This window comes from Helicoverpa zea, chromosome 6 (genome assembly GCF_022581195.2).
Source record: "Helicoverpa zea isolate HzStark_Cry1AcR chromosome 6, ilHelZeax1.1, whole genome shotgun sequence".
Taxonomy (NCBI): domain Eukaryota; kingdom Metazoa; phylum Arthropoda; class Insecta; order Lepidoptera; family Noctuidae; genus Helicoverpa; species Helicoverpa zea.
Window position 1 is genome coordinate 4,146,411 of NC_061457.1, and position 10,811 is coordinate 4,157,221.

Genomic DNA, 10,811 nt, shown 5'->3' on the forward strand with positions numbered 1-10,811 from the left:
AGTACTTGTGATAAGTGCTTAGCCTACAAAGCCCAGAATCATCAGCATTTAGGAGAAATGGGTCGTCCTAAACAATGTTCACGACCATTTCAAATGATCTCTATAGATCTAATGGGACCTCTTCCTACTACAAGAAAGCAGAATAACTACATATTAGTTATAACTTGTTGTTTTTCAAAATTTTGTTTGATTTTCCCAATTAAAAAAGCAACTGCCGTAATAATTACAAAAATTTTAGAAGAGTCAGTATTTTTAGTGCACGGCATACCTCAAACTGTATTAATGGATAATGGTACACAGTTTACTGGGAAGGTGACTGATGCCTTATTTAAAAAATATAGAATACCGAACATTTACTTTACACCTAAATACACCCCTCAGGTAAATTTAGTAGAAAGGTATAATAGAACTATAATAACTTGTTTATCCACATACGTAAATGATGACCACAGATCATGGGACTTATTTATTCCCGAAGTACAGTTTGCCATCAACAACTCTGTAAACGAAGCCACAGGTTTTACGCCATCATTTTTAGTTTTCGGCCGTGAACTTGTTTCTTGCGGGTCTCACTATATTGATAATGACCTCGGCAATGAAATACTCTTTTTGCCACGTGATATATATGCAGAAAACCTTGGTTGTTTGGCAAGTACCTTTGATACTGTGCAGTCTAGATTATGGCAAGCCCATGTAAAGAATACTTCACATTATAATTTGAGACGCAAGTTTGCCGAATTTAACGTTGGAGACGTAGTCATGAAGCGCGCTTACTTTTTAAGTGATAAAGCAAATCGGTTTTCGAAAAAGTTAGCACCGAAATTTATTAAAGCTAAAATAATTGAAAAGAAGTCTCCCTTAGTTTATGTGCTGCAGGACATGTCAGGTAAAAACTTAGGATCTTGGCACATAAAAGACTTAAAATTATTTGTCGGCAATAGATAATATTTTTTGTTCATCAATTTTAACTATTCAGTATTTTTTTCTTCAAGTTATCTTTTATCTTAATTTATTTATTATTTTAGTTCCCTCTCGCTTACTTTTCCACCTTCACTTGGAACTTCTATTTGTAAAGTGTCAAGTAAATAAGAATACTGGCACTTATAACAGTATGCAATTGTGCGTCAGTTATTTTAATAGATACTAAGAGTAACTGCTGCTGGAGTGTGTTTGAGAGATGTATGAATGAGTGTATTTTGGAAGAATAAACAAATAGTTTAGCAACATAGTTCGAGAACATGCGGATTTTGTCATTTTTTTTAGAGAAATAACAAAATCCTTGACTGTGCGCGGGGGTATTGTAACGTTGTACGTTAATGTCAACGTTTTAAAATACTTGCCTTTTGTTTTTAATCAAAATATTAATATAAGGTGGGTAGAAAAATAAATAAATAAATGTAATGTCTACCTACGGTTGCGTTTAGAAACGCGTACAATTATTTGTTTCGTTAATTAAGTATTATTTATTTCTTTTACTAAACTGATTAACGTATTTTTAAATTCATATTTATTATAACAACTTGGGTCTAGAAATAAAAAATTGTAACTTAATCAAAACTTAAAAACAAACAGTACGTAGTCATTATCTGTATCGGTGCAACGGCAAGTTAAACCAAATTGGACTTCACGTCATTGTGATATGGTTTCGATTCTTTTACCTGGACTGCTGTACCAATGCAAATCGGATTCGTTCGCTACTCATTCACGGGCGTGTACCGTGAGGTTGGTTAGCTGCTTTAGCGACTCGACCATTTTTAAAATATCATCACGGAAGACACACGTTCACGCGCTCCTTACAAGCACTCACTTTTGCCAGTCCTTAGTGCGTGACGTTAATCGTGGTCTTAACGGTTTTATTTTATAATTTTGAAAACATATTTTTCAAATTTCGTTTAACTTATTCTCTATATTGTAGAATCAGTGCATCTCCCCGTATTGGGTAAGTGTTGAACAATTCGTGTAATTGCTACCACCCACCTATTGGGTGACCGTTGGCAAATGACTTGCAGATTTCATCTTTTCTTGCTTTGCACATTGTCGCATCATTTGTAGCCTTTTTCATCATCATAAGCAGTCAGGGTTATTCTTTTCATTTGCTTATCCCTGCATCTTATTTTTTATATGTTTTATACATTTTATATAAAAATTACATTTCAGCTGTTCTCTGTAAACTCCGATTCTGACTGTGAATTTGCACACATTCGCCTTAAGCGCACTGAGCTTCTGCTTCCTGCTTCCGCGGCAAACACAGTCAGAGGAGGACAATCAGAAATGGACATTTATTTGAATGGATGTAAATTCCAGGGTCCAAAGTTCGGGTTCAAAGTTCGGCTTAAATTCCGGGCCACGGCTGATCCGTTGGCCGAACGTCGACAGGCACCGAGAGGCACCGTGCACCGATTACCCTCTACCATACTGCATCACCATCTGCGGGTCGTCCACCCTGAAGCGCCTCCTCGGCTGAGCGTCATCACCGGACATCTCTCCACGTGAAGCCAGGACAGTGCTAGCGCGCTTTACCTCCATATAACGAAATTAATTTTTGCTGACGGGCATTCGAATCGCGACCTTGAAATAAATTTTTATGTTCACTATGTGGGGTTTAATTTGAAATCTAAACCGTCCACACGCTAAACGTGACATAATATAGGTTTTGACAATGACAGATGACAGTAAGTGAAAAAGTCTACAAGAAAAAAAAAACAATTAAATAGTATACAATGATATATTCGGACCTTAACATACTACAATTTGTTTTCGCATAAGGTTTACAGCCGGCCGCCTGACTGACGCTAACCATTCTTTGGAATGCTATTGAGGTGGTTTGTCCGCCACCTTGCGGGAGCCCAAAGTGCTGGTGGAAAGCACGAGGCCTTAGCTCCCTTAGTCACCTCTTACGACACCCACGGGATAGAGATGGGGAGGAGCTATTCTAACCAGGAGGGCCCAACATATGAATTTTACCTTAAAGAATTCGCTTAACCTACTTGCATTATGGCATCTCCGCTCATCTTCCTTAACTCCATGACACAAGGGCATTGAGGTCTGAAGACAAAGTCCTTTGGTAACTTATAGTGACAAGGTTCGACCTTTGTGAACAACTAGATAAGGGGACACTAACGGTTATTGGGAAACTGGGGCCTTAATTACAGTGTTAGTTGAAAGGACGGAAGCTCGTGAATAGTATAGCTTGTAATAATATTTGTTGGGGAAAGTCAAATAGGTACGTTAGCTGTAACTATGTGAAGGATTTGTTAAAACAATATTGTTGTTGTTACAGTAATTGATTTTCTCAATTTTAGTTAAAGTTTCTGTATCGTGGTCATGCAAAAGATCTTAAGGAATAATAAGGTTAATGATAGTGTATTCAATAAGTGCTAATCTACATACAAACGGCTCAGCTGCATACGGTTACACTAAAAACCGATCCCTAAATAGTTGGGAAAAGGCTAGGCAGATGATGATGTACTTTAATGAGTCAAGTTAAGATTACTTTTGCGTTACACAATATTAGTTTACATAAGTTTTTACAGTCCGCAAAGTATAGGCCAAAATAATAACATAAACACATCTCCGTCAAATGTACTTTAACCCATGTTAAGCTGTGATGTTGAGATTCTAATAAGTGGTTATACTGCTAATGTATAGTGGTTATAAACTAATATGAATATAAATTGTAACAAAATATTTTGGTACAATGTAGGTCAGCCATTGGTCTTTGCGGTAGGAATCTAATTTCTATACACGGCAGTTGGGAATACGTCTCAAAGGAATCCCCGGTCCACAGGCCTTTGTTCGATAACCAAGGCAATTAAATGGGAGACTTCATTGATTGACTTTCCTGTAGGCTCCTCGTTTATATTAATTAATTGATTAATATTATCTTCAGGTTGTTGCCAAATGGAGTTTCGAAATGAATTCATTACAATTTTATTTATTTGAATTTTCGTAAAGTTGTAGTTGGATTGATCCATTTTATAAGGTAAGTACATATAATTATACTATGTAAGTTGCAGATGAGAAAACCGCCCGCAGATACTAAGTTATAAACAATATTTATATAAAATAAAACGTAAACCGTCGTACCATAAAAACTTTTAAACATCTGTTGAACACTTGTATAAAAAAAAAAACAGATTATGACGTTGAAATAAGGTCCGTTTTGTTTTTCAGCAGTTGATTTTGTTTTTATAGTAAGGCCGTTAATATTTAGTGAAACGTATCTATTTTTACCTTCACAAATAAAATCAATTTCCCATCTCAAAAACCGGCCAAGTGCGAGTCGGACTCGTGCACGAAGGGTTCCGTAAATTACAGTTAAATCAACCTATCTCAAAAACTATAAGAGATACTTTGATCAAACCAAAAATCGTTGAAAGAGTTAATTAGCATGCATCACCTCTATTTTTTTTAGAATTTTATACCCCGTAGTTATAAAAATAGAGGGGGGGGGGGACATACTTTTTACGACTTTGAGAGCTGATATCTCAAAAACCGTTCACTTTAAGAAAAATGTTTTTTAGAAAACTTTATATCATTTTAAAAGACCTTTCCATTGATACCCCACACGGGTATGTACATCGAAAAAAAAAATTTCATCCCTCAGTTACATGTATGGGGGGCCCCACCCCCAATTCTTTTTTTTACTATTTAGTGTCATATTTTTGTAGCGGTTCATACAACACATATTCCCATCAAATTTCATCACTGTAGTACTTATAGTTTCCGAGTAAATCGGCTGTGACAGACGGACAGACGGACAGACGGACAGACGGACATGACGAAACTATAAGGGTTCCGTTTTTGCCATTTTGGCTACGGAACCCTAAAAAACAACACAAAAGCTATCAAAATTAGGTCACGCCGGGATACCTAGGTCGTGCGAATCAAGCTTCCATAGGCTATTTGCACGCACACATGCATATTCATATGTCCGTGTTTAATCAGAGCAGTAATAGTTCCTGCACTGTTCAGTGTACATAGCTGTCTATTGATGGAGTAACTAGTTACCGCCCCTTGTGTGAGGAGCGATGGTAGCTGAATTGTAGCTTACTTTGGACATTGTTGGTAAGACAAACAAAACCATTTGGTGTTCTATCGACCTATATACCGACAATAGATTTCTATAACCTATCCTATCCGTTGATTTTCGATTAGAGATTTAATTTTGACATTAAGTCCAGATAAAGTATGTCAAACTGAACTCCTTATAAAGTCTATCAATCTCTAATCGCAAAACCACGGATAGTTTGTTAATAGAAATCCGTAAACAGCAGATGTGCTATAATGAGCCTTTGTTATGTCTTAATAGCTAGTAGACGTCTGGTTTTTCTGTAAATAATTGTGAAATTAAGTGTTCCAAGAATCGTTCTTTGTTGCCTATTATCGTAGCTTTATTGTATGCCCAAACGGGCTGATTGTTGTACTATAACTATGTACCTAACACCTGTAACCTACACAGTCAATACAATAAAGATTACTTTACTTTACTTTACTTTACTTTACTTTACTTTACTTTACTTTACTTTACTTTACTTTACTTTACTTTACTTTACTTTACTTTACTTTACTTTACTTTACTTTACTTTACTTTACTTTACTTTACTTTACTTTACTTTACTTTACTTTACTTTACTTTACTTTACTTTACTTTACTTTACTTTACTTTACTTTACTTTACTTTACTTTACTTTACTTTACTTTGCTTTACTTTACTTTACCTTACTTTACTTTACTTTACTTTACTTTGTTTAATTTTAGATTTTCAATTGCCTGATAATTAATAGGGATCGTGGATTAGAAAGGTGACTAAGTTTCAGGAAATTCGGAATTATTATGTTAATCGGTAAATCACTTTGATACATTTTAGTGTTCATAAAATATAAAGGATTACCAATAAACCTTTTGAAATGGCTCTAGAATTTGGTGTCTGCAGATTGTTGCTGTATTTTTTACACATACAAAAAATATAGATGAATTAAGAACCTTTTAGGAAGTCGGTAAACAACAAACGTTTACAAGTTAAATGTTCCATTCCACACAATACGATATTTTCTCCCATACTTACTTACATTTTCCTCGATCATTTATTTTCTTTTGCTTAGAACAAACGGCTTTTTTCTCTTAAGGCTTTGCTATATATCTTCTTGTTCTTTCATAAGTAGAATTAGGTACGAAATTAGACATAATCATGTTATATAACGAGACGAAATTGCGTAGGTCTGTGTGTATTTACTTAGTACTTTTCTGAGGTAGCTAAATAATATGGGGAATACAAATATTTACAGTATAAAGGTTAGACCGCATTGTAGGTGGTATGAAACCTTTCATCCTTTATATAGGATATTAACGGATTTTCGTAGGTGTAGATTCCGCCTTGAGTAAGCGTGGCGAACAAGACTAATTCCTTCTCTGTATGAGGAGAGGCTTGTAAAAAGCCTGATGATGATGATACGTCAGTATTACAAAATTACTTAATTGAGCCCAAATCCTTACATTAAATAAGTATCCTGCATTAGAAGCCTACAAGCCAAATTCTTATTTTTGGAAACAGGTAATTTATTTCTCTAATTTTTGACTACGTCTGGGTCAGGGCGATGCGGATGGCTTAACGTGACCTTACCTTAATATAATTGTATCTTGGTAGATTTGGTAAAGGTTAGTTTTTTATACCCAAAAAAGAAATTACTTTTCCTCTATCTGCCTCCGTACGAAACATATCAATTACATCAAAGTATTGAGGTACATGAAAACCGTTTACGAATTCGAAATATGATATAGAGAAAAATTACCATTCCAAATTCAATTCAGAAAACGTATTAATATCAAAGCGGCAACGTATCTATTTCTCCAGTGAAATATTATTTACAAATACCTTCGCCTTCAGTAAAGAGGTTCTTTGTTCGAAAAAGGGAGGAATAAAACATCCTTATTGGCCAAGTTTATGTTGAGGCTCCATTAAAGTGATGTATTTGGGCATTTAAGATAGAGGAACGGTATTGGGCACATCTTTCAAGGTTTAATACGGCAGTGTGGAGAGGTTCTTGAATAGAGGTGCGTATTTTTAGCTGGGTGACCTATTTCCAGCAGGCGGGTGCTTCCCGGGCCGAGCTGCCGTTCTATTGACCCACATGTACGCAAGCTCTGACGTCAGAGGCCGTTGTGACGTCACGGCCCGCGGCGCTTTGTTCGCGATGGTTGCCGATGATGCTGTCGTGGTAATGTTCAATGTGCAACTATTTGCTTTATTATACGGGATTATTATGATGTTGCGCTTTTGTGCTGTTGGAATTTGAACTTTTTGTCTCAGATGATAAGTTGCAGATTGGCTTGTTCATTGTGTTTATGCAGTAATATGGTGGCATAAATATTGCAAAACAAAGATCTGTCTGCATAAAAAAGGCTTATTAAGTATAGTGAACGTAAGGAGGATTTAACATTCCAAATATTTCACAAGCCAGAGTAAAGATTGACTTAAAGACTAGATTGTTTTTAGACTCTGAAAGTATTCCAAACTTCATAAAAAAGGAACAAAGGGAACGAAAAATCGCGAAGAGACCAAATGACGCTTCTTCCTTATGACGGAAGTCAGTCAAGAAGTTCCTTAACTCACCGCAATCAACGTCCAACTACATCCAACTTTGTTCCGAAAATCTTTCTTCAACATATTCCCACTTTTGTATAAAATATATAACACACCAAAACACAATAACATGAAAGCAAATAAGATTTCACAAAGGCAACACTATCGACCAATCAGAGCCCAGCATCCACAAGGGAGATTTAAATCCCGTTCATTTGCATCCAATGTTTGTTGATTTTGGAGCCAATAAATTGTGTTTACATATTTAGGTGATCACATTTGCTCGTGTTTGATTTAGAAACGACTGGTGTGATATAAAAGCTATTGAGCTATACATACATATGTTATATGTGAATGCTGATTCAATAGTATTTATTGGAATGTTTGTGCTGCATTATAGGATCGCCTCTGTGAATTGCGATATCTTATGAAGGCATCGTTCCAAATAATTTTGATAACTTTATGATCTCAGTCAGTCCAAACAAAAGGGTCCCAGAATATCCCCATGGATTGCCAAAAGTATCAGTTGAAAACGACTTGCGTCCGTTAAGAACATTATTAGGTATCCCCGTGATAGATTCTGATAATTTTATTCGGTTTATCAAATATAAAGAGTGTCCTTGTTGACCGTTATGAAATATTCCATTAAAATGAATACATCTGTAAAACATGCCTATCCGGTACAAATAATGTATCTACAATAAAAATATAATCCAATCACAGTTTTCTTCCAATACACAAGAACATAATAAAATTCTAATAGAGGAAATTAAAAATTCCGAACGAATACCAGCTTTCTAGTTCAATACAAATCATTTGAGACATCGGTTCTGCACTCTGTTTTATATTTTCTTGTTTTCTCTATTCGTTCGGAAATCCATTAGTTGGTCGTTGAAAAAAAAAAAAAGAAAAAAAAGAGTGTACCGTTCGAATGTAGTTTTCAGCTCATCGGAGATTTTTCTACCAAGTCACCCTTTGCGGGACACAAACTAGTAATGAAATTTGTGTTTTTTTTTCTACTTTTTTTCTTCTAACTACGTAATTAAATTACGAAGGGTGACTTACCAAAGTAAATACGGTAAGTATCTAAAAATACATAAATATGGTACTCTGTTTTATTTTTATATTTAATATATAAATTGTGCTAATTATGTGTCCATAAAGTCTCATTTTAATGTAACGCGTGACTGGAATGTACATTTTAAAGCAAATTAATGTACCAATATATTTATTTACATTCAAAGAAAACGATGTCACATAAATTTTTCACACGAGTACAAGTGTCAATTTTCATTTAAAGTTAAACTAATTGTAAATTCTTGTAATACAATTGTGGCGTGTATCGAATTACAAAACTTCAGTTAAGTCTAATAAACGATGGATTGACAAACCAAATATACTGTGACATACGAATAAATGAAAATACCAATTGCTCTATAAGTAATTGTAAAAACAAAATAGAAACATAAAATAATTAAATACATACGAAAAAAAAAGAAATTCCCACACAGGTCCTTCAAATGAGTCAGTTCTCTTCTGTCCAGTCCAGACCAGTCTTCTGAGAAATATCATGAGAGAAGGTAAACATCCTTGAATATACAGGAAAAATAAACAATGTAATAAAATAAAAACGCAATAAATCTTCCATAAAATTTACTTTTACATAATAAAAAAATATGAAATCTCCGTTCTGCGAGCCCTCCCTATGTTATGGTCATCCAGCCGCTATGACTTTACTTGTATTAAAGATGAGTGCTGCAAGGACATCTCGACCCGGCACATAAAACTACCAGTCTTCAGATAACTTCCGAGCTTATGTACCTCTTTATTTACTTCTATATTTTTATGTTCTTAGCTGATAATATTTAGTTATCGCTATGGGTTTCTGATTACACGATGTTTCTTATTCATCTTTAAGACTTTTGCAAAACAGTGAAGTCGACTTTAATATGGAATTTACCTTTTAACACTGCTGAGCCTTTATCTAAATTAAGATGGGGTCGGCTTCCAGCTTAAATCAAATGTAGCTGAGTACTAGTGTTTTTTATGGATCGACTGCATATTTAACCATCTAAGCTTACCCTTTGGCTGCTAAAACTAGGACCTTTATATTTTAAATGGTTCCATTAGATACCTTGTCTATTCTATGCCTAAAAATGTGTTTATAATTTTAAAAGAAGATATAATTATGTAGGTAATATTGCAGCTACATAATATAGGTAAGAATTCCATTCAAAGTCAAAGAAGACTACTGAATGAAGGCAATATTGCTACTCCCTGCAATTTCCACTTCATCGCTTGCAATATTCCATAGAATTCTAACTTCTAGGAATACCAGGTGTAACGGTATTGGACGAACTACTGCAACTTTATTCAACAGACAAGTGCTGTTCCCTATGAAGGAACTTCTATGTATTATTACCTAAGTACAGTCATAACCTTTCTTGCAGTTACGTAAAAAATGCCTTCGTACTGAGGGTACTGAGCTGATTATGAAAAATCTTTTACCAATAATAACACGTTATTTGTGTGTTACTTACTTGTGGTACACAAATACACACAATAACGTTGTTTGAGAACTCACCGATCTGGAGTAGAACAAGTTCCTGAAATGAATAAAGATTACATAATTAGTTATTATGCTAGAAAACAATATATAAATAGGTACCTTCACGATGTTATTTTAATCCAGGATAATATAAAAGCTGCCTTTGTGACATTGCTTACGGTAGGATCTATAAACCAAGAAAACTCTAAAGAGCAATGATAAGGCACTCAATCTGAAATTCACGTACTCAAATTATGTGCCTGAAAACATCTTTTCATATTTCAATAGCCATGTAAATTAAATTCAATAAAAACGAATTATTTGAAATAATTTCCCAAATTCGTTCATTCGCTCTCGTAGATTTTAGCAGAGAAATGACCTGAATTTTAAGAGGTAAGTTTTTTTTTTGCTTCATTTAAATTGAAAACGTTAGAAACCGACGTCGTCTTAATTGCTGGTTATGATGGAAAGTCTTTTATTCAGCCAAAACTCCATAAGCATTTCCTTTTGTCCGTAATCTGTCATTAATTACCTACATGGCTGAGTATCCGGCAAATTTTTCTTGTATGTGTAAACTAAACTTTAATAATTAACATCTGTTTTGTATTTCATGGATTACAAAATGCCATCATCATCATATCAGCCAATTGCCGTCCACTGGTGAACAAGTGCCTCCCCCTA